The sequence below is a fragment of the Carassius gibelio genome, chromosome B13 (assembly GCF_023724105.1).
Source record: "Carassius gibelio isolate Cgi1373 ecotype wild population from Czech Republic chromosome B13, carGib1.2-hapl.c, whole genome shotgun sequence".
Classification (NCBI taxonomy): Eukaryota; Metazoa; Chordata; class Actinopteri; order Cypriniformes; family Cyprinidae; genus Carassius; species Carassius gibelio.
Genome location: NC_068408.1, coordinates 17,412,592 through 17,439,181, shown reverse-complemented (window position 1 = coordinate 17,439,181; position 26,590 = coordinate 17,412,592). Strand labels below are relative to the sequence as shown.

Genomic DNA, 26,590 nt, shown 5'->3' with positions numbered 1-26,590 from the left:
ATTTTGAAAGGCGATCCTCTCAGTAATTATCAAATTTGAATAAAATAGTGTTTAATTTCCCAATAAATATAAAGTATTTTATATGATTTGCTACATTTAATTACTCCTTATGTGTCTTATCGCCATAGGTATAGGTCATCACATTAACAAACATGTTCCAAACATTAAAATAATTAATTTATTTTGTTTTATTTTTTGTGAGACATTGCATGAAAAGATTGTTCATGATTTGTTTTGTAAAATACAGTAAATACTTATTGATTTGATTTAAAAAATCCAGAAAAAATCCAGATGTGCATGAATTGTGTGTGTAATTTTATATCAATTGTTACTGCAGAAGGGTCTCTGTATTTCAGTGTGCAAAACTTAATTTGGGTTTTATTTTATTTGAGACCTTAATCAAATCTGAAAGCAGACTCGTGCTTTAGTAGCTTAAAGGCAAAGTAGGATGCTATCATTTCACATGCACAGCAATGGGGATGGAGATTCTTCTGTGTTTTGGTAGGTGCCCAAATTTTGTAACCATTTCACAGCTGTAGCCCCAAAAGAGGAAATACAGAGTTTGTTAAAGACTCTTTCCTCACTCAGACATAATTTTACGGTGCTGCTCTGCATATTTAGCAATTAAAATGTAACATATCTTCCTTTTGTAGTGGTAAAATGTACCATTAAACATGTGCTTTGTAAAGTGTGCAAGTATACTTCAACTCCTGGAGGACGAATCTATGAAATCTAGAGAAACTATTTTTCTTAGAGATGGACAAATAAAGCTGTCTCCAGTCCCCAGTGAAAGCTCCCATTAAAGAGTGCGACTAACTCATCTTAATGGAGTGTTATTTTTCTGTTCCGTCTCTCTTGGTAACATCATAACATTTTCCTTTCCCACCCACAAATGTGAGCCCTGCCATTGACATGGTATTAGTCAAGCCTTGCTGTCAGAGTCTGGCTGTGCGAATTCAGATGCAGGTCTTCGTCACATGTCAATCAATGCCGCAGCACTGTCCCAGTCCAGCCACAACATCTCTGCAGCTGTTTTGGCCCCCTCCACCTCACCAACCCCACCCATCACAAACGCTTGCTTTTTATTAACAAAATAAGTTTAAAATTCAGCCAGTTGAACAGTTGACCAGCTGAAGTCAGGTAATAAGTTCATGTTAATGTGAAGTTTGGAGTTCATCTGCGGGATACGAAAGCTGTTTTTGTTTTTTTCTTTTAGTGCTGAGTGGACACAGGAGTATAATCGCTCCATAAGGTGGTGTACATATATTATGGCGACTTGCGTTGTCTATATTTTGTAGTTGCTCCCCTGTTACTCACCTCTGGGTTGCAAATGTTCTTTTACAACTTAAATAGTTCCATCTCCTCCCAAAAAACATCCCATATGGTCCCCCCATTGTTCCAACTGCCCTACTCCCCTGTGTCATGCCTTGTCACTGTTATTGTAGGCTTACACTCACAAGACGCTGTGATTTGTTGTCCTCCTCTGGCTTTGAAGATCTAAAGAGTAGTGCAGCGTGAGATGAGGGGAGATGAAGATGAAGTCGACAGCCGTGGCCTATATACGGCCGCACACATAAACACACGACGAAGCAAGACTATACACAAACTCTGACAACCCTGAGTCAAGAGGTGCGGGTCAAGTTACGATTTCCCCTTTGTGTCTTTAAAAATCCACAGATGACTATTACGGCGGATTTGATTAACTGAGAGGGCGGCGCAGATAGTCAGGGTTTTTTTATGAAGGGCCGGCGTTTTGGATTTCACTAGCTGTCATTTATACGGCCAGAGAAAGGCAGGGGGAGTCCCTTTACTGCTGAGCTGGGGCCTGGGCCCAGACTTCAAACACTACTCTCCAGCATAGCTCTTCACTTTTATAATGCGCAGAGAATGAGAGAACGCGCATGCACAGCACTTAAAATGCTACATTCGAGGAGTATTGAAGAGCAGCATTTGATAGATTTAGTGTTTGATATAAATGGTTATTTTGGTTAAGTTATTTTTATTTAATTTTACTTCATTTAATTTAGGTAAAGTAAAATTTAGTTTAGTAGTAGTAGTAGCAATAATTATAATAATAATGGATGAAACAGTAGTAGTAGAATCACCGTAATCATAGATTATGTATTTGATTTAATTTTACTCATATAGCGCCTTTCTAAAAACAAATATCATATTGAATATTTTTATTATTTTTTTAAATGATGATGAGTTTTTATAAAGATTTTTATTGTTGTTGTTATTAATAATCATCATAAATGTAATGCATTTTATTATTATTACAAAATAAAAGTACTTATAAAAATTAAGTTTGATTGCTGTACCTTTAATCAGCAAACAGCAAATCCAGTCTCTTCATAAGGCCCCTTTCCTCCTCTCTCTAAACCAAGACCCCTTTTTACCAGACCATCCATGACAAAGGCGGCCTGTAGTCCCTTGCGTTCGGTCACGAATGGATTGGGCCCGCTTGTTTTTACAAGCACCCCATATCAATGGTCTAGTTTATTGAGACAGGTCTCCTCTTGGCCTGTGAGGTGGAAGGCACGGATGACTAACCCTTGTGTATAAATAGCTTCCTTCATTAAATCAGTTGTTCTCTTAATTGAACTTAAATAAAGAATGACTTATGCCTGCCAGCTGGTTTTAATAGAGCATACTGGCTTGTGGTGCATAACAGGAACATTATTTCAGGATGCCAGGCCGGTGCACTGGGTGTTATCAATGTAGAAGGTGAAAACAGGAGGCCGCCAGCCTAATGCATTCTGAGGTTTCATTGGTTTGTTTTCCTAACAATGAAATAAATGGTTTGGTAATTAAATTTTCGGCACTGGCTAGACCTAATGGGCATCTGACAAGTGTTAATGTATGGCGAAGACGCTGAGGGGTTTGACACAAAACACGCCAGTCCGTTTCTAAGCTCTTACAAACTTTTCTCCACCGTCTTACAAACCTGCAAGCAATTTTTGCTGTGAAAGGCCAATCAAACTCCTCTGCCAGGGCACAGTTTGCATTAATCTGCTAACCCAATGCACTGAACTCTCTCAGCTGCACTGTGATACTTTTCTCCAGTCATTTTTTTCTGTCTCTCCTCCCTGAGACAAGAATTCTTGAAGTGAGCCGTTGTTTGAAAGCGTTTTGTGGTCTCTGGCAGCAGCAGCTGATGGAAATTTGCTGAGTTGGAGCCCTGAAATGTTGCAGCTGTCTCAGAGGAGCTCGGCCACAGCTCGGAGTCTCATTGCTTGGCCGCTGGTCAAACGGAGGGAGAGCACTGATTGACTCCCTCCCACTCGGTCTTGATTATTCCCTTTCTTCCTTTACGCCTAATGCCGCCCACTCTATCATGTAACACTTTCTCTGTCATTTTAGCTTTTGCATTTTGGGACCCCCAATCTTGTCCAGCTTATAAACCAAAGCTATTACCTCATCTGTGGGTCAAACGTTTATGAAGATACCTTCCTCCCTATTGTATGGTGGAAATCGAATAAGGTTGCATTGCTTGAAAAGACCTCCTAATCCACAGGAGAAAACAGAGAGCAATTTCTTGACCATAACTCACTTCAGAGAGACACAGTTTAGGGGGGAGATGCTCCAAAAAAGCATGAACTCACTTGTATGTGTGCTGCACTCAGAGGAAAGCAGCCACTTGTCGTCTGGAGAGATTTGAGTAATGTAATCCTTCACAGCCCAGCAGCACCACTGCCACATACCTCACTAATAGCAGGTTGATTATCAACAAGACTGTCCTTTAACACATTCCCGACATCTGCTTTCTGTCTAAGCGTGGAGGGTGGATATGTATAGACGTAGCAGAACACTCACACACACCACTTTCATTGTAAGCGTATTTATAAAAAACATCTACTGGTTCATAAATTATATATACGCACATTTAATGCAGGTTTGTAAAATTGTGCACATATTAAGACGTGCTTGATGTGCTTAAATTTAAGAGTTTAGACTGACTAATGCTGCTTCTGTTGTAAAAGACACATACATACACTCTCTGTTTCATCAATCTATAATATACAGGCTCTCAGTGACATCCTGTTGACATTGTTTGGCACTGGTTTGATTGAGAGTGTTTTAGATGAGCTGATAATGTCAGCTAGAGCCATATCCTCTCACTAATGAGCTACAGTGAGCTCTGACTTTTGTTAGTGTCGCTTCCTGGGCAGAGTTTATAAAACTTAAGCACTATCCTGGAAGGCCATGAGTTATTCAAGTGGGTTTTCTGTGAGTGTGTGTCACTTTGATGCATCGTCTCAGGAATGTACATAATACTAACTGCTACAGTGTCTAAAAAAAGCTGTTTATAAATAATATATATATTAATATTAAATTATAAAATGCATTTAATTAATATTCATTTAATTAACATAATTAATCATATTAAAATTCTTTCTATAAAAATATTTTTTAAGATTGTTAATAATATATTATTTAGTTGAACTCTTTTTATTGGTGTTATTCAATCAGAGATATATAACAATAACAATAAGGGTTTAGTTGAGAAATCAGAATGAAATTAAACAAAAGTATCCCATATGCTGTATCATCAGAAGATTCAATTATGAACCCTTTCACAGTCAAATTTAAATTAAATACATGTAATCATACATAAAAATATATACATGAAATACAGCTTATGTTTATTATTTAAATATTATATTAATCTCAAGTTCATTCAAGATATTTTGAAATTATGCTTTAAAAATGTCAAAACTGGTCCTTTATTGTTTATCCTTATTATAACACACTAATCTAAATTTACACAACAGAAGTAATAATTAGATTTTTTTTTCTTTGTAATCTTAAGGTATTGAACAAAAACTGCCATCAGTGTCCCATACAAAAAAAAACAAACAAAAAAAACAATTCCCTTAGTCTTATCTTATGGTATTATTGGCAGTATGATATTGACATGTATAACATCAGAGCATCTCTGAGTTTTTCTTTAATGATGGCTTAAAAGCCTTACTACTGATTCACTGGTTCTCCACAAACCCACATCAGTTTGATTGACACATGCCTCCCTGGTTGTTGGGACATGCTGCTGATTGAGGCATGGCATGCGATTTCCCACTGAACCCCATCCCTGATTTTCACTCATCACGAAGCCATCTGAAAGTCCACGGTGTCTCCCCTTAGAACTGATTTCTCCAGCTTCTCGGTTTCCCCCTTGTACGGCTCCTGCGGCCGAGGCCAGTCGCTTGGGCAGGCAACAAATGGAATCAATTTATACCCCTGGAGCAAGGTGGTTTTGATGACATCTAAAATGTTCACAACCTAAACTCTGGATATAAACATTTCAGGTCAGGAAGAGTTTAGAAATGTCTTTCATAAACATGCGCAGGGAAGATTTTTGACTTGTTTTTGATAGATGGCCAGTCATGTGTTCAAAATGTAATTCAATTTGTCATGCTATGTCCTGACAGAAGTTGTGGCGGGGGGGTTGGGGGGTGTTGGAAGATGCAGAAATGTATAAGACCTTATTAGCTTTTACTAGAAATGTGTGTTTTGAAACACTATCTGTCTTTAGAGAAACTCAAATTCACATTAAATAATGAAAACATCTGATATATATATATATATATATATATATATATATATATATATATATATATATATATATATATATATATATATATATATATATATATATATATATATTACATGTTCAAATCTAAAGTAATTTAAACAATGCAAGATATTCTCTAATTAGTTAAACCGATGATAAATTCTGATTAGTGTGAGTGTGAGTTGCACATTACATGTTTTATTCTGTACTTAAGAAGGTTGAAATTCTCCTTCATCCACCGCTCACTTTTAAATTCTTACCCAAACTAACAAACTTTTTTACTGTTAGTGATCAGAAAATATCGGTGGTGCAGTGGAATGAAAACTAGGCTGAATTTTCCAGCCTTGTGGTTTTAACGTTAGTGTTAAACGATAAGGTTAGTGTTAAAACCCTACACTGTAAAAGTCTCTTTCAGCAGCTTGACCATCTTAATTGATCCTCCATTAGGGCTTTATAGACACTGTGTCCTTCGTCCTGTGCCTCTTTTATTGATACTAATAAAATGTTCAAAGTCCCTGTGCAGCTCCTTATCATGCAGCAGTGTTTTATGCCCTGCTTACACCGGGAGTGTGACTCTGTCTCTGTACTGTACAGTCTGATAGTGAGGATACGGTTTCACGGCCCCTGCCTTCATGTCGCAGCCTGGCACCATTTTATGACTGGAAAAAGAGAAAGAGGAAAGAGAGAGGTATTAAAAAAGCAATATAAAGATGCACAAGATGGGGCGGGGGATGCAGGGGAATAAGCAATGTTTATTTTCTAATTTGTACAAATCAGTTTATGCTAAATGATCAAAGTATTTTTTTTTTTTATTATATACACACACATTTCACAAAATAACTTACCAGTTCCCAAAGCTATATAAACAAAGCCTATTTCATCGACATAACCACTGAATCTGGTTCACTGGGCAAACAGTGAAATAGCGACCGTAATGACAGGCCTCTGATTACAGTCTGTGTATATTGAGTTACTTATTGGTTTCAATCATATATTTCCAGTTCTAGGTGGAAAAACAAAATAAGTTGGATTTAGGAATAGGGAATGTGGTGGAATTAATTACTCTAGAAGGATATGATTTTAGCCATTCCTGTACATGCACTACTGTAAATGGTGAGAGCAGACATGTCCCATGTAAAAGCATATGTAATGTATTGTTTCAATTTGAGACAGTATAGCAAACTGATTATACAATTTTGCTCGAGTGTTTTTGCAGCTGGTGTTGACCTAATGTTAATTTTTTTTTTATTGACTTATTTTAGAATTGTAAAAAGTTCTCAATAAGGCGTGCTACAGCACTGAGAACTGTGATTGATTAATTTATTGATTGATTTAAAGAATGCGCCAGAACTGGAAACTGCATAGGAGCAACAATGTGTTAACAGTTCGTTAACATTGTATTATTTAGCGTGACTTGTTTAATGTGTGTTTGGTAGAACAACTGTTCCTGTTATTATTGTAGAATAGTTACACTCTTAAAATCTAGAAATAATATTTATTCAGTGTTTATTCATGGGGGAAATAAATGATGAGAAAGTGTTGTGCATGTATCTCTGTGAGTGTTAAATATGATGAATTGGAGGGAAATACAGTACTAACTCAATTCTGCATTCACAGGTTTTTCTTTGTGTTTGGTCCACAATTAAACTACGTAGTAGTATATATTATCTTGAAATAGTCTTGATTTCCATAAGGAGATGCAAGACCAACTAAACCTAAGTGAATAATTTGCTGAAACACCTTAAGCCCCATTCAAACTAAATTACAAAATCAAAGTAGCACTTGCAATAATTCTGCCAGTGTTTTTGAATCAGGGTATGAAGGAAAACAACAATTAAGAGTGAAAGTTCTCTCATTCACTAACTTTGTCGACTCGCTCTGATAGGAGAGGAAGTATCTGTTTACTTTGTGATTACGACAATTTTGCTGTCGCGGGGCAGCAAATTCAAACCAGTCGCGAGGCTAGATTACTCCAGACAACATGAAGCCCGTAAGGCCGCGCACATCCAGTGCTCCGCCATCGGCTGAGATTTTTTTATGATGGCTTTAAAGTTAAATAAACCTTTATATGTAATTACAGAGAATTCTGTATATTTTTCTGTCCATTTCCCTCTAACAAAAAGGGTATACTTTAAGGGCCAAGCATGTCACACTTAACCACCGGCCTACAAAGTAGATCACACATCGGAGGACCTGACCCGAGTCTCTTGTTTATTCAGAGAAAATTCTAGAGAGAGGGTAAAAGGAGCCTTATTCATGGCACATTCCAAATCACATGGACTGTCATATTTAGACAGTTATACATATATCACCGCTTCAGAGTTGCCGTGTCGTGAAAACATTATCAAAGTAAATATTATGACTGTAGACACGTTCTTTTATGCAAAGAGCACTAGTGTGAAGTCAGGTCCGATCGTCGGGCCTCTGGCTTGAGCAGGCGCTGAGATGGCTGTGAACATAAAGCACTGTGGTCATTTAAAAGCATAACTGGGTTATCAGCCAATTCATGATTGTGTTATTATTCGGTGCTACTGTTTTTCTTATCAGTCAGTCAACATTCCATGTAAGGAAAAAAGCTAGAGACGCATTTGGCTGCATGCCATGCAGACCTGAAAGCATGCACCTCAGAAACCCCACACGTGTGTATACGGTGAGATCTGGACAGTGTCCCCGTGGCCAGAGAAGGATGTGAGCAATTACCAATTCTCAAAACACTACTTTGCCATAGTTAAATATATTACACGCCTTACACCCGCACCGGCCGTGGCCCTCTCTTGCTGCAGCCTGGGATACGTGTACCTCACAGAAATCCAGCCACCCTCAACAGGCACAGTCTACTGCAATTAACCATCATCATCATCATCATTACCATTATCATCATAAACTCACTGAACGTGCTTTGTACAAGGTGTTTCACACAAATTTACACCAGCTTTTTTCTTTTCTTTGCTTTTTTATTATTGGGATATAAATTTTATATTTAGAGCCTAATCTTAATACGGTATGAAAATATCCTTATCCTGTTATGTTTTCACAAATGGACAGTAAAAGATTTAGGGCAGAATGGGGAGTTTTGTAACACAAGGTTAAAAAGTGAAATTTAATGTCTTAATGTGTGTTGTAATGTATTAATGTGCAATCTGTTAACGGCTTTTACTGAATAATAAAGAGCTGAACTGGTACTAGAATTAGCAGATTCTTATGTGATATATAAAACGTCAAGCTTTACAATTAATTTTCCATATTTTGTATGGCAAAAAGGATTTATATATTATATATATATATATATATATATATACAACGAGTGTTTTCATTTTTGGCTGAACTATCTCTTTTTACTATTGTAAATTATGGGGATGGGAGGACATAAAAATAAAGTAAATCTGGTGACCACAATATGAAGGGCTAATGCACAAATTTTAAATGGTCATTTTTTCAATTCGTGTTAACAACCAAGTCTCTTAGTGCAGTGGTTTTTAACAACAGCTTTTTACAGGGCCGTGCACAGACCTTTTGAGGGGCATGTGCTGAAACTGAAAAAGGGCACCCGCCCCCCTTTTTATATCAAGATTATTTAGTAAGCCTGCATAAAAGGAAGAAATGGTCACATCTTCATGACAAATTCAGTAACACAAAATAATAGTCTCAAAAGCTTTAGATTTATTCACGATTAATAACGACCATAATAATAATATTAGATAATTAGATAATATAGATAAACAGGGTTTTAAGGGCTTCTTTAAACCTAATACAACAGCAACCTTCTGTGAGCCATGTATCTGGCAAAAATTTGATACTGTGGTGGACCAGGGATGTTGGTCTCTTGAAGGTCTCTTATTCACTACACTTTCCCTAAAATAAGTCAGCAATGAAAAAATAAATAAAAATAGTGAAAAGTACAGTTGCATTCTGCATGATAAAATATAAAGATTTCAGTGATCTTCTGTAATTTTTTTTTTTTTTTTTTTTGTTACTACTAAATTACTGTAGTAAAACAATGTTTTACAACATTTTATACATGTGAGGACGAGCGGAGAGTATACCATAACATGATTAGCCTAAATGTTAATAAATTAAGTGTATCAGCAATCATAAATCAAAAAAGAAATTTATTATCAGGTGACGAGGATCACTCGTCGCTTTGTGTAAGTTCCAGTACAAAACAGCGGGGGGCGCACCTGTTATGATTTTCCGACGGTAAAAACAAATTATATGTTGTTGTATTACTTATCAATTTATCGTTTTTGACCAGCGAATGTGTGCAAATGTTGTTTTTTTTCTGTCCGTCATTAAAACGGCGACGGTGCCTGCCGCTGCCGGGATCACATTACATTTTCTTCTAGGTTACAAATTAGTTTTTGTAGCTATATAGACGGAGCGCTCAGTTTTTCCTGTGGTAAAATGCATTTGGCCAAAATAGCATTTTATTAAAGATGAAATGCAACTGTATGCACAGGCTATTTAAGTGTTGGCTATGACTAGATGGCAAATGCTAGCCCTGTCTCTCAGGCGACGTCCCACATGTCTCAGTCAGTGAGTCAGTCAGACATCAAATAAATAAAATATGAGCCTTTATAGACATAGTGTTTAGTAGTACTTATTCAAACAACAAGATATTTATTTACCCTTCGCAAAACTTTGTTCAGCTCAGCTGGTGTCTACTGTGCGGCTGCTGTGGAACTTCAGTTGATTCAATGAATATAGAGGGGGCGGAGTTATCAGCTTACTGACAGCTTGAGGATCGAATAAGATTTACACAAGCTCGTTTTAAGAACTTTCATTTGCTAAATATTTGTAAAACAGACAGACAGACGTAAAGGGTGACCAATAGCATTGATAAAAAAATAAAAAAAACACCACCAAAAAAAGGGCACTTCGGAGTGTAAGGGCAAAAAGGGCATGTGCTCTGCACAGGTTGAGCCCTACCTGTGCACGTGCCTGGCTTTTTACACCATTTAGAAATAAGCAGTGGATAACAACTTGAATTTGTAGCGAGCTAATGTGAGAATATTACATAAGAATTTGGGAGCCATATAGCACTAAACAAAACGGAAACAAACATCACTCTTAACATTCCCCCAGTCTTCAGTATAGTGCACAGACAACATATAATTTAATCTTGTTCGAAAAGAAATCCATTAAATTCCCATATATTTTCTTAACTACATTTCTGCTTTAGTGAAATACTTTGAAAACGGCTCGAAACACAGGCGTCCCGCTCATAAAACATCCATAAAATAGGCTACCTGATCATTTTGTACTAGGCGTGCAGTGAGTGCGCATGCAGCAACACACACAAACACAATCCCTCCGTCCCTGTGGGTGTCCACCTCTGTAATCCCAATATACTGAGCCACTCTGCATTCAATATGGGGAGTAATTGCCCTTCAAAACGAGGAAATACGCAGCGCATTGGTTGCGCACACTTCAGCGCACAGGCCCCAGTGACACTTAGTGCAGCAGCTCATGGAAAAGGCGGAACTGGTTCATTCTGATCCTGGATTTAGCAGATTAAACAAGCCTGATTGCCACAAATCAAAACCTTGACTGTAATTAGTGAACGCGGACATGGCTCCACGCATCAGAGACAAATTAAACAAACAATTATATCTGTCCTGTCCAACCGCTTCCCAGAAGCTCAAGTTAAACATCCAGTCGACTAACACGCACACGTGAAGTCTCTGCATTAATAGGCCTATATAAGTTATTTCACTAAAGCTGTCAGACGAAATAAAGAACGCGACGCAACATTGTTTATTGCGCTTTTTCGGTGGTGAAGGTTTTTCCGGAAACTTGTAAACTTTGTAATCATAAGAGCATCTAGGAATCAAATGTAAATCCAAAGCATAAACAACAAACACGTGAAATGTTTACCACTGAAAATAAATTGTTTTAATATGATCTGCCTCTCGTTTAATGAAAAAAAAAAATTCGTTTAATAGTAACAATAATAATAGCTAATACTAATAATATATTAGCAATTAAATATATATAATTGCTAATATATTATTATTATTATTAAAGGCCTATATATATATATATATATATATATATATCTATCTATCTATATCTATCTATCTATCTATATATATATATATATATATATATATATATATATATATATATATATATATATATATATATTATGCGTCTATATATGTATATTTATTATTATCAGATTTAAATACGGATATTTGTGGACAGTCTCAATCTGAGGTCGGTTCTGATTTATGGACAGGCAGAGGGATTGCGGCCGACGTTCACACTCAATCACCAATTCAATTCAAGCTCCTCCGACAGCACGCTAAACTGAGGGCATAATGTGTCCACTTGGGCTAAAAGCCGGTGTTAGGTTGCAGCGCAGTAGCATCTGCCTAATAGATATTGCAGAGTCTGAACACAAATGGGCTTCTCTTAGTGTGTGCTGTATCACTTCTCACCGCTCACAGGTAGAGTCTGTCTGTGTAAATGCTTTATCTTTTAAATTGCCGCATTTAACCGCCCCGATGAAAACAATCACTGAGAGTAATGTGTTTAGCTTTAGCTTATTTTACAATTTAACACACACGCCTCTACCGACAGAGACTAAATAAGCATCAACGTTGTAGCCTAAACATTGTAGCCTACATATAATATATTGTCCACGTTTCTTGAAAGTTAAACAATAGGCCAAGGCAGTGTAGAAAATAATAGAAATCCGCTTTCATTGTGGATTGTCTCAATATTTGAAACGGCTAAATTCACTTATTCGTATTATTAGCTACTTTCCAGAGCGCCTCTGATGATTTTAAAAATGATTATCATAAAGATTGTTGTTAATTCATATGAATAATGACACCACAACTGCAGCATGAGCTGGAACACTGAGTTATGTTTTGTAATTATTTATTATTTATATATTTTTTTATGTCACAGGGATGACATAATATAATGTTCTTTCATCTTTTGTTAAGGATTCTAACTGCCTATGTGTGTGTAATTGGTAGGGGACATAAGTGAAGGGCATAAACAAACCTCAGTTCCAAGTAATTTCTGATTTTCACAAATTCTGTCAAATAGAATTAAAACCATAAACAACAACAACAACAAAAATATTGCTTTGCAAATATTGGAATTACAAAATGAGTAATTTTGAGGTGTGTATTTGTGTGCAACATCCTAATTAAATTAATCATCCTCAAATCACTAACCCACTAAATTAGAGTAATTTGGGAGATAATTAGTCCTGCATTAAGTCCTTTGCGGAGACCAATATTATCTGGTTTTATTGCTTTACATCTGTGGTACTGTGGTATTATGCTAATTCCCACCCGGCGTCACACACATCCTCAGGGTAACTTTGAGAAATAATTAAAATGAATGAATACATATAAACACACATTAAATATAATAAATGTAACCTATAATATTACCGAAAATGCAATTCATGATAATAATTTGCATTTGCCGTGGGCTGCAATGGTTTGTAAATGTATAATGGTGTTTATGAGCGAGTGTAGAGAATGAAGAGAGGGTGTGTGTGTGTGTCTGTGTGTGTGAGAAAGAGATGCTTCACTTGTGGTCTCCATGGTCTTGTACAGCACAGATGAAGGTTACCGACTCTCTGTGTCTGTGTGCAGGTTACTGTTTCTGTGGTCGCTTTGGCCTCTGTCTAGGTTTAAATGTGTGTGTGTGGCTGAGTGCAGACTTTGGCTCAGGCTTATTCTGATATATTACCATTTGATCCTTCAGCTTCCTGCCATTGATCAAGCCCCACCTATTCAGCTGATGGGCCAGAGGAGAAACTCGATCACTTAACAAGAAAGAAGCAGAGGAGAGAGGAAGGAGAAATTGAGAGCAATGGTACAAGCCTTTCACCACAGCCTCTTCTTTTTCTATTCCTACCTTAAATATATCCCCCTCTGTGCATCTCAGTTTTACTGTATCTACTTTACATTTACAAATACTTAATTCATCAGCAACTGCTTGTCAATGTAAGCTGCCTGTGATTTGCATTCAGAAATACTATCAGGCGATCGACAATATTAGGCTTATATTTAGCATCTTCCCAAAACTGCAAAGTGTTGTAGTGTTCACACACAGCAAAACTGTCTTGTGTATGTGTCACTTAACCACAGACCGTCATTACAGTATCATATTTACTTGATGGTTATTAGCTGACAGTTCTGTCATTGAGGCTAATATCAGGAGAGTGGCAATTATAGTCTGTGGACTCCTTTTACACTGACATACATCATCCTCGTCTTCTCTTTTACACTTTTGAACACACATATGCACGAGACATTGAGTGACAGTGGATCAGCTCGCCTGGCCCTGTGGAGGTCATAACCCACACCATCTGGATCTAATCGCGCTATGCACAGAAAGGTGCTGGGTTTGCAAGGTATAGCCTCTTTAGCAGTGGGAACCTGCTATGCAGTCAATCTCATATTGGACTGTTGAATATGTGCATCTGAATGCATATTCATACTTCTGTGCTGCTGAAAGACAAGTGTAATGTTTGGAACTAGTATATGGAAAATTCAGATGTTGGCACATTTTTTGTGATGATTTAGCCATCCAGTGTAAATGTAGAAAACATTATATTCTCCCATATGAAGGGGGGAAGAAAACAATGACCGAGTTTTTGGTCTTTTTATGGAAAAGAAAATGTTGACCTGCATCTGTCAGGAAGCTGTTCAAGTCTATGCTTGGCCTCAAGAGCTCAAGTCATTCACTCCAGCGATATAGCTGTCAATTACTGTCCTTATCGGCTTACAACTGGAGAAGGTGAGCGAGTGACAAAGCTCTCTTTGAGGCTTTAGGTTACACAATATGGTAACAACAAACTGTCACTGGGCTTTAGAGGCCTTGTCGAAGAACCTGGGGAATTCCCACCCTGGGTCAATGCACATAGTGTCTGATTCCAGAAGGTTTGGACAAGATTATCTCTTTGCAGTGAACTTGAACTTCAAGATCAGTGTATTCAGTATTCAACAAGGCCGTTTAGTCCATATAATGCTGTGAATGCTCAGCATTCAAGAGAATGAGTTTGTGGACTGGCTAAAAAGAAACATTACTGTAAATGTACTTGCTGTTTGAGGTGTAACATAAGGATAACATAATAAAATGTTGAGAATACATTCTGTGTGTAACTTTCCATAAATTAATTATTTGCCAAACAACAGTAGTTTTCTGCAAATCTTTGCCAGTTACGGAGGGATTTGTTTGAACAGATCCACTACAGCTTTGTATGTTGCAGATCCACTACAGCTTTGTATGTTGCAGATCCACTACAGCTTTGTATGTTGCAGATCCACTACAGCTTTGTATGTTGCAGATCCACTACAGCTTTGCCTATGCTCTATTGGATGAATTGCCACTGTGAATCGCTTAACCAAGTGGAAAAATGTGCCGTTGCTGCAAGATCTCAATTACTGAAAAGCACATTGCATTGGATGTAAACTAACTCAACTGGAAAAATTGTTTTGTTTTTTGCAATTGCAAAGATAGGGCTGGGCAATGTGGCAAAAAAAATTATCATGATAACATTTTTCATATCATTCAATAACAATAAGTATCATGATACATTTCAGATCTTTATTTCTTTAAAGTTTAAAGGCAGATATTTTGCTCCTAAGTTAAAGTTTGACAAACATTTTTTAATTCTTTAATCTCTTCCAGTCATTTTACCTTAAAAAAAAAAGAAGAAATATATATATATATATATATATATATATATATATATATATATATATATATGTGTGTGTGTGTTCTAATAAGTGATATTTTTTCAAATTATGAAACAGGTTTGTGTTACCTGAATTTGAGGATACCTATCTTCAGCAAAGTTTGCAGTTTTAATAATATCAACAAAAAAAAAAAAAATCTCTTAGAAATGCACATTTGACAGTTGTTTCAGTTATCAGTTGAAGTAGCTTGGGTTAGTGAAAAGTGAAAAAAGTGAAAAGTCGTGACATTTGCCACTCAGAATTGGTGCTCTGCATTTAACCCATGCAAGTGCACACACACAGCAGTGAGTAGGGAACACACACACACCCAGAGTAGTGGGTAGCTATTCGCTCTAGTGCCAGGGAACACTTGCTCAAGGGCACTTCAGCAATAGGTATTGATGGTGGAAAAGAGCGCTGTTCATTCACTCCCCCCACTTACAACTCCTGCCGGCACTGAGACTCAAACCTGTGACTTTCGGGCTACAACTCTGACTATCTTACCATTAGGCCACAGCTGCCTCTAAACAGTGTAGTCAAATTATAACAACCTTATTTTCATATCATGATATATCATGGCCAAAAATATTGGTACCCTTGGTAAATCTGATCAAAGGCTGTGAAAATTGATCTGAAATTGATCATTTTGATCTTTTGTTAAAAAAAATGACAAAAATGTATCCTTTCATTGGATAATAAAAATTTAAAATGGGGGGAATATCAGTATGAAATAATGTTTTTTCTTAAATACTCGTTGGAAACAATTATTGGCACACCTAGAAATTCTTATGAGTAAAATATCTCCAAAGTATATTACCATTCATATTCACAATTTTGAGCACTCCAGCGTGATTATAAACATGAATGTAACAAATTAAAACTTCCTAATTATGGGAAGAAGGAGGCGGGAACCGGCGGACAATCAAATACAACTTTAATAATAAAAATAAAGACAAAACAGCACGTCAGCCCCTCAAGGACAACTGAACAAACAAAACAAAACAAAACAAAGCCCAAATTCCCTTAATCATCCATCAAAATGAGAAAAACCAAAGAACATATTTCTGGTATGCAGCAAAAGATAATTGAGCTCCACAAATTAGTGAAGTGGCTTTAAGAAAAGAGCTAGAGCAGTGAAAATTCCCATTTCCACCATCAGGGCAATAATTAAGAATTTCCAGTCATCTTAAAATGTTATGAAACTGCCTGGAAGAGGACGTGTGCCTATATCATCCTAATGCATGGTGACGAGGAGAGTTTGAGTGGCTAAAGACTTTCCAAGGATCACAGCTGGACAATTCCAGAAAATAGTTGAGTCTCAGGTTCAGAAATCTTAAAAAAAAAATTGTCAAACAGCACCTACATCACCACATGTTGTTTGGGAGGGCTTCAAGAAAAGTTATCCTAGCTCATCCAAAAATTACTGCAGCATATTCAGTTATCAGACATGACTGGAACTTCAAATGGGACTTCTATGGTGAGATGAGAAAAAGAATGAGATTTTTAGCACCAAACACTCAAGATGGGTTTGGTGAACACAGAGATAAAAAGTACCCCATGTGTACAACAAAATATACTGATGTATTTTTTATGTTGTGGGCTTATATTTCTGGTGGAGGTCCTGGACATCTTGTTTAGACACATGGCAACTTTGATTTTATCAAATACCAGTTACTGACTCTGTTAGAAATCTTATAATGGGCCATGTTTAGTTCTTCCGACCGTACAGTAATCCAAACACAATCCTCAAAACAACAAAGAAATGGGTCACTGAGCACAAAACCAAGCTTCTGCTATAGCCGTTCCAGTCCTCTGACCTTAACCCTACAGAAAATGAGAGGAGTGAACTGAAAAGGAGAAGCACCAACCTGGTTCTGGAGTGATTCTGGATGAAGGAATGGTCTCTGATCTCTTGTGAGGTGTTCTCTAACCTCATCAGGCATTATAGGAGAAAATGTAGACCTGTTAATCTAGTAAATGGAGGTTTTAAAAAGTATTGAATAAAAGGGTGCCAATAATTGTGGCCAACAAGAGGAAAACATTTATTTCAATATGATATTTCCCCCCATTTTAAATTCTTATTATCCAGTGAAAGGATACGTTTTTGTTATTTTATTTTTTTTTAAATAAAAGATCAAAAGGATTAAAGGGATAGTTCACCCAAAAATTAAAATGATGTCATGTCATTCCAAACCCGTGAGACCTCCTTTTGTCTTCAGAACACAGCTTAAGATATTTTAGATTTAGTCCGAGAGCTCTCAGTCCCTCCATTAAAACTGTGTGTACGGTCTAACTGTCCATGTCCAGAAAGATAAGAAAAACATCTTCAAAGTAGTCCATGTGACATCACAGGGTCAGTTAGACTTTTTTGAAGTGTCGAAAATACATTTTGGTCCAAAAATGGCAAAAACTACGACTTTATTCAGCATTGTCTTCTCTTCAGTGTCTGTTGTGAGAGAGAGTTCAAAACAGAACAAGTTTGTGATATCCGGAGCCGTTTAAACGATTCAGTTTGATTTGGTGAACTGGTTCAAAAAGATCTGGTTACATCAAATGATTCGTTCGCGAACCGGATATCACAAACTGCTTTGTTTTGGACTCTCTCACAACAGACACTGAAGAGAAGACAATGCTGAATAAAGTCGTAGTTTGTGCAATTTTTGGACCAAAATGTATTTTCGATGCTTCAAAAAATTCTAACTGACCCTCTGATGTCACATGGACTATTCTCATGATGTTTTTCTTACCTTTCTGGACCTGGACAATAGACCGTACACACAGTTTCAATGGAGGGACTGAGAGTTCTCGGACTAAATCTAAAATATCTTATACTGTGTTCCAAAGCTAAACGGAGGTCTCACGGGTTTGGAACGACATGAGGGTGAGTTACTAATGACATAATTTAGATTTTTGTGTGAACTATCCCTTTAACAATGCAGATGAATTTTCACAGCCTTCTTTGATCATATGTACCAAGAAGGGCGATATTTTTGGCCATGACTGTATTATTATTATTATTATTTTATATATAACCATTGGTCTTCCTTTGTAACATACATTTATATCATGATAACCAGTTAAAGTCTCAATTCCTTAGTAAAACTGTATCTATATGGTTTTAAGGTATTTGTATGAAAACATGTAAATACATTTCTTTTAAATTCACAAACACTATAGCTTAATCTAAAAAATACTGTAATTATATTCCATTACTCCTTGAATACGTCTACATTAATAATAATTAAATTCGATATGTCCCACATTTTTACAAGATTCAATAATGCAGTAATTGTTACTACAGTAAACCCATGGTAAATGATAGCAATTTGTAGATTGAAAAGCCTTCCGAGTGTATCGTAGAGCACAGTGTTTCTCCTGTTTGTTAGCGATCTTTCATCTCCCATAAACTAATTTAAATCACTAGCCATTTTAGTTATTCGCTTAATTCAACTGACTTACAATGGACCTCAGAGTGTCGCGTAACCGAGACTCATCAGCAAGTGAACGCATCTGCACTAGTAAACTCATGCTGCGCTGCCATTAGAACTTAGAGCCGAGTGGATAAACAGTCCATTTGGTGTTGTTCAAATGATTTGTTCCACTTTTTAAACATAAACTTTATATTGAACATTTATCGAACTCTTGATATCGATTTATTGAGGAAAATTAAATTGCGATAATTATCGTTTTATCGCCCAGCTCTAAGCAAAAGTAATTTTGAAAGTCCACTGAAAACATCATCTTACATATTTCCTTTTTTTTCATAGACAAAATATATTACAAGTTACAAGTTATTTCTCAATATGCTTGAGCAAAATAATTTCTATTTTTCCATAAGTTTTCCCTATGTGTGACAAACATTTTGTGTATATGCAAGCCTGTGAGAAGGCATTGCCATCTGAAGGTTATTACAGGTGGCAAAAGCACTACTTTTAAATCAACACCTACCATGCTGTTTTTTAATTGATTCTCTGATAAATTAGATAGCATAAGTTAAGTCATCGCATGCCACTGGTATTCAGAGTGTAAGACTATTAGTCTAGTAGCCAGCCCATAGAGCTCCATTATGAACCCGGAAATGTTGAGTACACCAAAGTTTTATTGCAGAGATGTGAAGTGTGGGTCCTCAGCATACAGAAACTGCCGGATGCTAATTTGCATATGTTGAGCAATTTGGATAATTAGCATAATTAGCATTATTAGCTTAATTGTCCATTTTGGCCACATATTTTGCAGTGTATGGCCAATTTCTACAATGTGTGAGTGATTTTAGAGGTTTTAGAGGATTTCTGGCTTTTCCAGACTTCAAAATGGTAATTCTAGAACAAATTTGGATAAATTTAGACACATTTCTTATTAATTTCGGACAAATTTTTGGCCATTTTCATAGTAAACAATATTCTCACATTTCAGAATCACAAGAACTCTTGCTCTTTGATGTGAATGTTGATAACCTCAATTTGTTTACATTTCTTGAGGTCCAGTCATGTTTTTTATGCAAATAAGCTGTTGTACTTATAATAAGTATGTTGTAAAGCAAGAGAGCAAATTCAACTTGCAAATATTTTTATATTCTTATATCGCCTTAATATTCGTACAAAAGACAGTTATTATTTTAATGACTTGATTTAATGTTGACATAATGTTAAAATTACTTATGTTTTCACATTAAGATAAAAGGTGGACAGAGTTAAAATGACAGTATTGTTCAGTACATTGTGAATTTCTATTCAGATCAATTTTGTGGGTGAATTTGGTGTTCTAAAATTAGTTACCATAAATGTAAAATTTTTGTATTCTTCTTTTTTTTAAATTCTGACTTCTTTTGATTTGATCAGGAAAGGTTTAAAAACAGTTGATATTCAGTGTTATTGCTGCTTTCTCAAGTTGTTGTGGAGTATTAATTTAACCATTCGGATCTAGGGTTAAGTACTTTCAAAACAAAGAGAGACGTTTGATTAGATCGAAATGTCGGGAAAGAAGCATCTGTTTGCACCATGCAGTGGCAAAGATAGTGACTTTAAAATATCTGGGTCCAAAGGAATTGCTACTCTGCTAAATAAGAGCGAGGAGCTCGGAGACACAGTCATACATGAGACTTTATCAAACATTATTGCTACTGATGGTGCTTCATCAGCTTCGGTGCTATGTCACAAATCTTGCTACAGCTCATATACTTCTCGTTCTAGAAATGTGAGCAAACGCAAGTCAGACTCATTTCAGAGTCAGCCCGGAAAGCGAATCATTCGTTCTCAATTCTCTGCCTTTGAGTATTCAAAACAGTGCTTGTTCTGTGGTCTTATTTGTGAAGAAAAAGACTCTAAAAATCCTAACAGGTGGAATCCAGATAAAAAATGTAAGACTTTAGATAGGTCAGGCCTTCCATCCTTCAAAGATGTGATTCTGTCTAAATGTGATGAACGGCAGGATGATTGGGAAGAAGTTGTGAAGCTACGGGTGAATGGCATCATGGACCTACCTGCAGCTGATGCTCAGTATCACTCCAAGTGTTACAATACTAGCAGTTGCACTTGAGTCAATAGGTACCTTCCTGAAAGCAAACCAGTTGACAGCTGCCTAGCTTCGGTCATAGACCACATGAGTGCAAACAAGTCAGTGACTTGGACTGTCTCCGAGTTACATGATGTTTTCGTAGCTAATTCTGGGAATTTGTGTCGGAAGCAAATGCTAGCCAACCTATGTGATTATTATGGTGATGCCCTTATTGTACTGAGAGTTGAAGGATGCCAGACGATTGTTGGCTTTAGGCAGTACATAGGTAAATCACTCAAATTAGTAGGACAAACTGGCCTCTTCAATGACGACGATGATGATGTCAACAAGGTTGTCAGAAAAGTCCGGGCAGAGGTCCAGAATATTCCATTACCTCGTGAATACGACCTTGGCAGCTTTACGCATGAAAGGGTCATTCAAGATACAAGTCCAACTCTCCTAAGACTTATCTCCAGTCTTGTGTCCAGGGAAGAAACGGTGACCAAACCAGCACTCACACTTGCTCAATGCATCCAGCAGCACATCAGTAAAAGCTGGAATCAGACAACTTTGGGGCTAGCTGTAAAACTTCATCATAAGTATGGTAGTTCAGAACTGGTTCGGAACCTAAATGAGCATGGTCTTGTTGTAACATATGATGAGGTCCTCCGGTTCCAGAAGTCAGCTGCCAAATATGCCTCAGATGATGCAGATAAGTACCTGCGGGTATTAGGACTGGAGAGGTGCATTGGCCCTATTCACAGTTGGGGTGATAATTTTGATCTTGTAGTCTTCACACCCAATGGTTGCCGCACAACACATGCCATGGCCACTCAGTTTGTTCAAAATCCTGCAGGGATCCTGTTCCCTGGAGTGGCGACTCCAGACGGTGGGATTACATCGCTAAAAGTACCGCGTCTGACAAATCTCGTAGCTGAGAAATTCTGTCCGGTAGCTAACAGCAGTCTTGCCATTGAACGTTATACAGGCCCTAAGAAGCTGACTCCACCCGCTCTGAAAGAAATGCCAAGAACAGCTACTGTCCAAGAGAGCATCCAAGAGAGGGTTTCTAGAGCACAGAGGAGGGATGCTGCTTGGCTCTGTCAGCACCATTCTACTCCTCTTCCCCTGGACTGGTCGGCCTATAACGTTGTGCAAGATCGTCACAGTGATGAAGGTGTGTCTAAAAAGAAGACTATATGTGTCTTTGGACCATTGCTCGACTCACCTCCTGCTCATCCTGATACAGTGCTCCATACCATTACATACCTGGACACATCACTGAAGCGGCTTGGCATGAGCTACAGTCATATAACATTTGACATGCAGCTGTACAAGATTGCTTGCCAGATCAAATGGGGTGACCCACAGAGATGGGCATCAGTGGTGCTCAGCCCTGGAATGATGCACACCCTGATGTCATTCATTGGCTCAATTGGGGAGCTGATGAATTCAACAGGCCTTGAGGAGCTGGTAGGTTAATCATTTGGTGACTTGGCATCTATCTTCAATGGAAAGGCCTGGCCAAAGGCTATGCGAGCCTTCCGTATGGTTATGTATGCTCTTCTTCATGAATTCTTAAAGGAGGGAGAAAAGAGTCATCAGCAGATACTGGAATTCCTGGAAAAGGCAAGACAGCACCCAACAGGCCGATTATGGGTGGATTGCTTTATGACTCCAACCTTAATTGCGCACAGATTCTGGCGAGCAGAGAGGGAAGGTGACTGGCTGCTGCAACAACACTGCCTTGAAGAGATGCTACCCTATTTTTTTTGCTGCTGGTCATCACCACTATGCTAGATGGATCACTTGGCATTTACGTGAAATGCAGCACCTTCCTTCCATTGCAAAAGATGACCTTCTTGCTGGAAGTCATGTGTGCCGCCATTCAGATGGTGCACCTGCAGTGAGTGCCGATATGTTTGGGGAGCAGACATACATCAGGCAAGGGAAGGGAGCAGGGGGCATGAAGGGTATTTCAACCAACCCTGAGCAGGTTGCAGTTTGGATCCAATCATTTGGCATATGTTCACATCTCTCTCAGTCATTGGATGATATGTACAGTGATACAGTAGCATCAAAGAAGACTGTGTCCAACAGACACAAAGAGGAGGGTGAAGCACGACGGGAGTTGGATGCTGAGGACCGCTCTAAAATTGTGAGGATGCTGTGGGAAAACACAAATCCACTCATGACAGAGAGCACTTTGCTCTACCACATCATAAATGGACAGGTGGCTGATGAAAAAGTGAATGTGCAAGATGCGCTGAATATTGGCCAGGCTATGTGTGAAAAGTTTTCTTCATCACTTCCGGGGGCATTTCATACACCCATCTCTAACAAGGTAGTCACTATGAAGTTCCAGAAAAAGGGAATAAAGGTCAGTGGGAAGGTTGTTTGTGACCTTGAGTCATTATTTGCACGACTGTTGGTGGTGGGAGGCCAGAGAAAAATGGAGCTCTCTTCTCTCTTCAAATATGAGCTTAGCCCAGTCCCCTTGTCTATCATTGATGACAATGGATGCCTCCGAAAGGGCAATAAGTCAGTGCTTGTCCAGCAGCTCGGAATTCCTGTCTGCAATCCCCAGCCACCAGATGTTGTCATTGTGGATGCATCCCAGTTCATTTATCACGTAGTTTGGCCATCATCTGGGACAGTGGCAGATCTTGCAGCCAGCATGGGACATCGGCTTAATTGTTACGACACCCAAACTTTTGTCATCTTTGACAGATATTTGCAGGTGTCTGCCAAGGACCATGAGAGACATAGAAGAGCAGGAGAGAGCTCCACCGAGTACAAGCTCTCATCGACTACACCTCTACCTAGTCGAGACAAAGTCTTGAAAAACAAGCACAACAAACAAAGGCACACGAACTCCTGTGTACTTTCAATTTAGGAAGTAAGATCATGATGGTCAGTAAAGCTGACAGCATTGACACTCATGATGAGGCCGATATATCACTTATATCTTACATGTTAGATGCTGTCAGACATGGGGCTTAAACTGTTCACATTCTCAGTGATGACACAGATGTATTTGTGTTTATGGTTTATTGGTGTTGGAAGGCTGGTATCACAACTAACCTACAGATGGAAAAATGGAATGGTACTGTTCTCAGCATAAATGCAACTGCAGAGAATCTGGGTGACCAATGTGGTTCCTTTCTGGCCATGCATGCTCTTTTGGGATGTGATACCACCTCATATCCTGTCGGGAAGGGGAAGGTGTCTGCACTCAAGGCCATGAGAGTCGTACCTGGTAAGCTTCTCCACTGTATTGGAGAGGCAGAAGCCCCAGATTTACAGATCACAAAAGCAACAGGGGCTTTCTTTCTGGCTCTGTACAATCAGAGGAACTGTGTAACCTTGGATGGAGCCTGGTATGAAATTTACCGAAAGCGCAAAAGGCCCCCAGCACTGAAGGCACTACCTCCTACAGAGCGCAATATGCGCCTTCATGGAAGACGTGCCCACCTACAGGTGCTGCTATGGAAAGCAGCAGACCAGCCTGATCCACCGGCTGTGGATATCACCTTGTTTGGATGGGACAAGAAGATGGGTCTAAAGGAAGGAGAGGAACTGATTATGCCCACCCAGGATTCAAATCCAGTTGCTCCTCCTGCTTTGTTAGATGTTGTCAGCTGTGGTTGCAAAGCCGTGTTGAAACCTTGCACATCAGCAAAGTGCAGCTGTGCAGCTGCAGGTCTGGCTTGTACCAGTTATTGTTCCTGCAAAGGCAATGATGGTATATGCTGCAACATATTTACACAACACCAAGAACACAAAGAGGGGGATGAAGGGTCTGGAGAAGATGATGACAGAACAGAAGAGGATAGTGAAGATGATGAAGCTGCCTTTTGTTAATTAATTGTAAGGCATAGCAGTTTGCCTGAAGGTGGTAGCCAGTGTGTGCTTTGTGTGTTGCGGAGGTGAGGTCCTCTTGGTTAGCCTTGCGGGCTGACCCGGATTGCCCAGACTCAGTTTTAACTCTTGCGTTTGGCGGAGTTTTAAACGGGGTCCTCGTTGTATCTTGCGATTTGCGGACCAACCTGGACATCCCTTCTGCCATTCTGGCATGGCCCTAGCGACTTGCAGGGCCTGTCTTGTATGGTATGTATATACTGAATATTTACATGTTTGGCGTGGTGTGGAGATGAAGCCCTCTTGGTTAGCTTTGCGTCTGGTGGGCTGACCGGGGTTGCCCAGACTCAGTTTTAACTCTTGTGTCTGGCGAAGTTTTAATTGGGACCCCGTTGGATCTTGCGACTTGCGGACCAACCTGGGCAGCCCTTCTACCATTCGGCCGTTACCCTAGCGACTTGCAGTGCTTGTCTTGTATGGCATGTATATAGTGTATATTTGTACATAGTTCGTTGATCACACATGGTGATGGGCTTAGGTGATGTCATCTCATTGGGTGTCTTAAAGAGCTACCCCATTAATATGTATCGTACAATTGCAGGATCCAACTTATGTCAAATACCCGCATTGCTTTTTCATCCAGAAATGCATAACATTCAGCCTAACAAAGGTTCATTGTTTATCCAAAAAGCAATTTTGAATCTTCAAAAGAGTCAAGAGGGGATTCAGCCTCTCTACACCCTGGAAACAATGCATCAACATTCACAAGAGCACTCATGATTCTGAAATGTTCGATTATTTTGTTTACCATGAAAATAGCCTAAAATGTTGTCCGTAATTAATAAAAAATGTCTAAATTTATCCAAATTTGTTATAGAGTTACCATTAAGTCTGTAAAAGCCAGAAATGAAATCAGCATCCTCTAAAACCTCTAAAACCACTCATATATTGTAGAAATTGGCCATTCAGTGCAAGATATGTGGTCAAAATGGACAATTAAGCTAAAAATGCTAACTATGCAAATTGCTCAACATATGCAAATTAGCATCCGGTAGTTTCCGTATGCTGGGGACCTATACTTCACATTTCTGCAATAAAACTTTGGTGTACTCAACATTTCCGGGTTCACCTAGTTGGCTACTAGACTATATTGCTATTGAAGTGGATCGAGCTAAAGGCTATGTGTTCATCTGTCTCTTTTTCTTTTTGACTGGATTTTAATTTTTTTTCTTGACTTAAGCAACACTGCAGTAAATCTGTGGCACCTTAAATGCTGAAGCCAACGGATACCCCTCACACCCTGTGAAATATGAAGTTGGGTCTCAGTAGCCCATGTCCTTCTGAGGAGTCTTGTGATGCCCTTGTCACAACGGAACAGACAAATGGTCAGGCTCAAATAACAGCACACTGCCGCTGTCAGTTCCACAGAGACATGTAAACAATATTTTGATGAAACTAAATTAAGCGTGTAAACGTTTCTCTCCAGAACCGCAGCAGACCAACATGCTGTCTACCTGTCAATGCAGTAGCCTAAATTTCTCATTTCTTTTGCTTTGTCTATAACTTTTGAATAATGTAGACAGAGTATGTGAAGCAGTGAACATAATGTATGTAAAAACTGTGCCAATTTGGATCTTAAAAAATGAAGTAAAAACATAGTGTTTATGAATCTAAAATATGAACATAAAATAGTGTTTATAATTTAATGCATGTTTTTCTTTAATGGATTTTTTTAATTATATGGATTCAATTTAAATTTTAGCTAGCTTTTTTTTTTACTGTAACATGCTGATGTTTATCTTTTTTAAAGTATAGCACCACATTATTAAAAAAGCTCAATATATTTTGTATAATTACATCCTATTTAAATATAAAAGACTTAAATCATCCTCACAAAAATGATAAATGTTGTCTTCATTTACTCATTATTATACCATTCCAAACCTGTATG

General features: G+C 38.1%; 3 long non-coding RNA genes across 6 annotated transcripts in view; 1 reads left to right on the top strand and 2 right to left on the bottom strand.

The window, feature by feature from the left end:
• Positions 1-6,043: 6,043 nt before the first annotated feature.
• Positions 6,044-26,590, bottom strand: part of LOC127969932 (uncharacterized) — a 50,563-nt gene continuing 30,016 nt past the window's right edge. Inside the window, exon 2 of the long non-coding RNA XR_008156424.1 lies at positions 6,044-6,234. This is a non-coding gene — a long non-coding RNA (uncharacterized LOC127969932). The remainder of the gene's footprint in view (positions 6,235-26,590) is intronic.
• On the bottom strand, positions 7,765-11,374 carry LOC127969931 (uncharacterized). The gene is made up of 2 exons (XR_008156423.1): positions 10,822-11,374; positions 7,765-8,024 (listed from the first exon to the last, which is right to left on the bottom strand). It is a non-coding gene; the product is annotated as an uncharacterized LOC127969931 (long non-coding RNA).
• The window catches only part of LOC127969930 (uncharacterized), a 39,226-nt gene continuing 24,473 nt past the window's right edge, over positions 11,838-26,590 (top strand). For 2 of the 4 annotated variants that reach the window (XR_008156420.1, XR_008156422.1), the window contains exons 1-2: positions 11,838-12,024; positions 13,307-13,417. This is a non-coding gene — a long non-coding RNA (uncharacterized LOC127969930). The remainder of the gene's footprint in view (positions 12,025-13,306; positions 13,418-26,590) is intronic. The other 2 variants (XR_008156421.1, XR_008156419.1) reach the window with 2 other exon arrangements.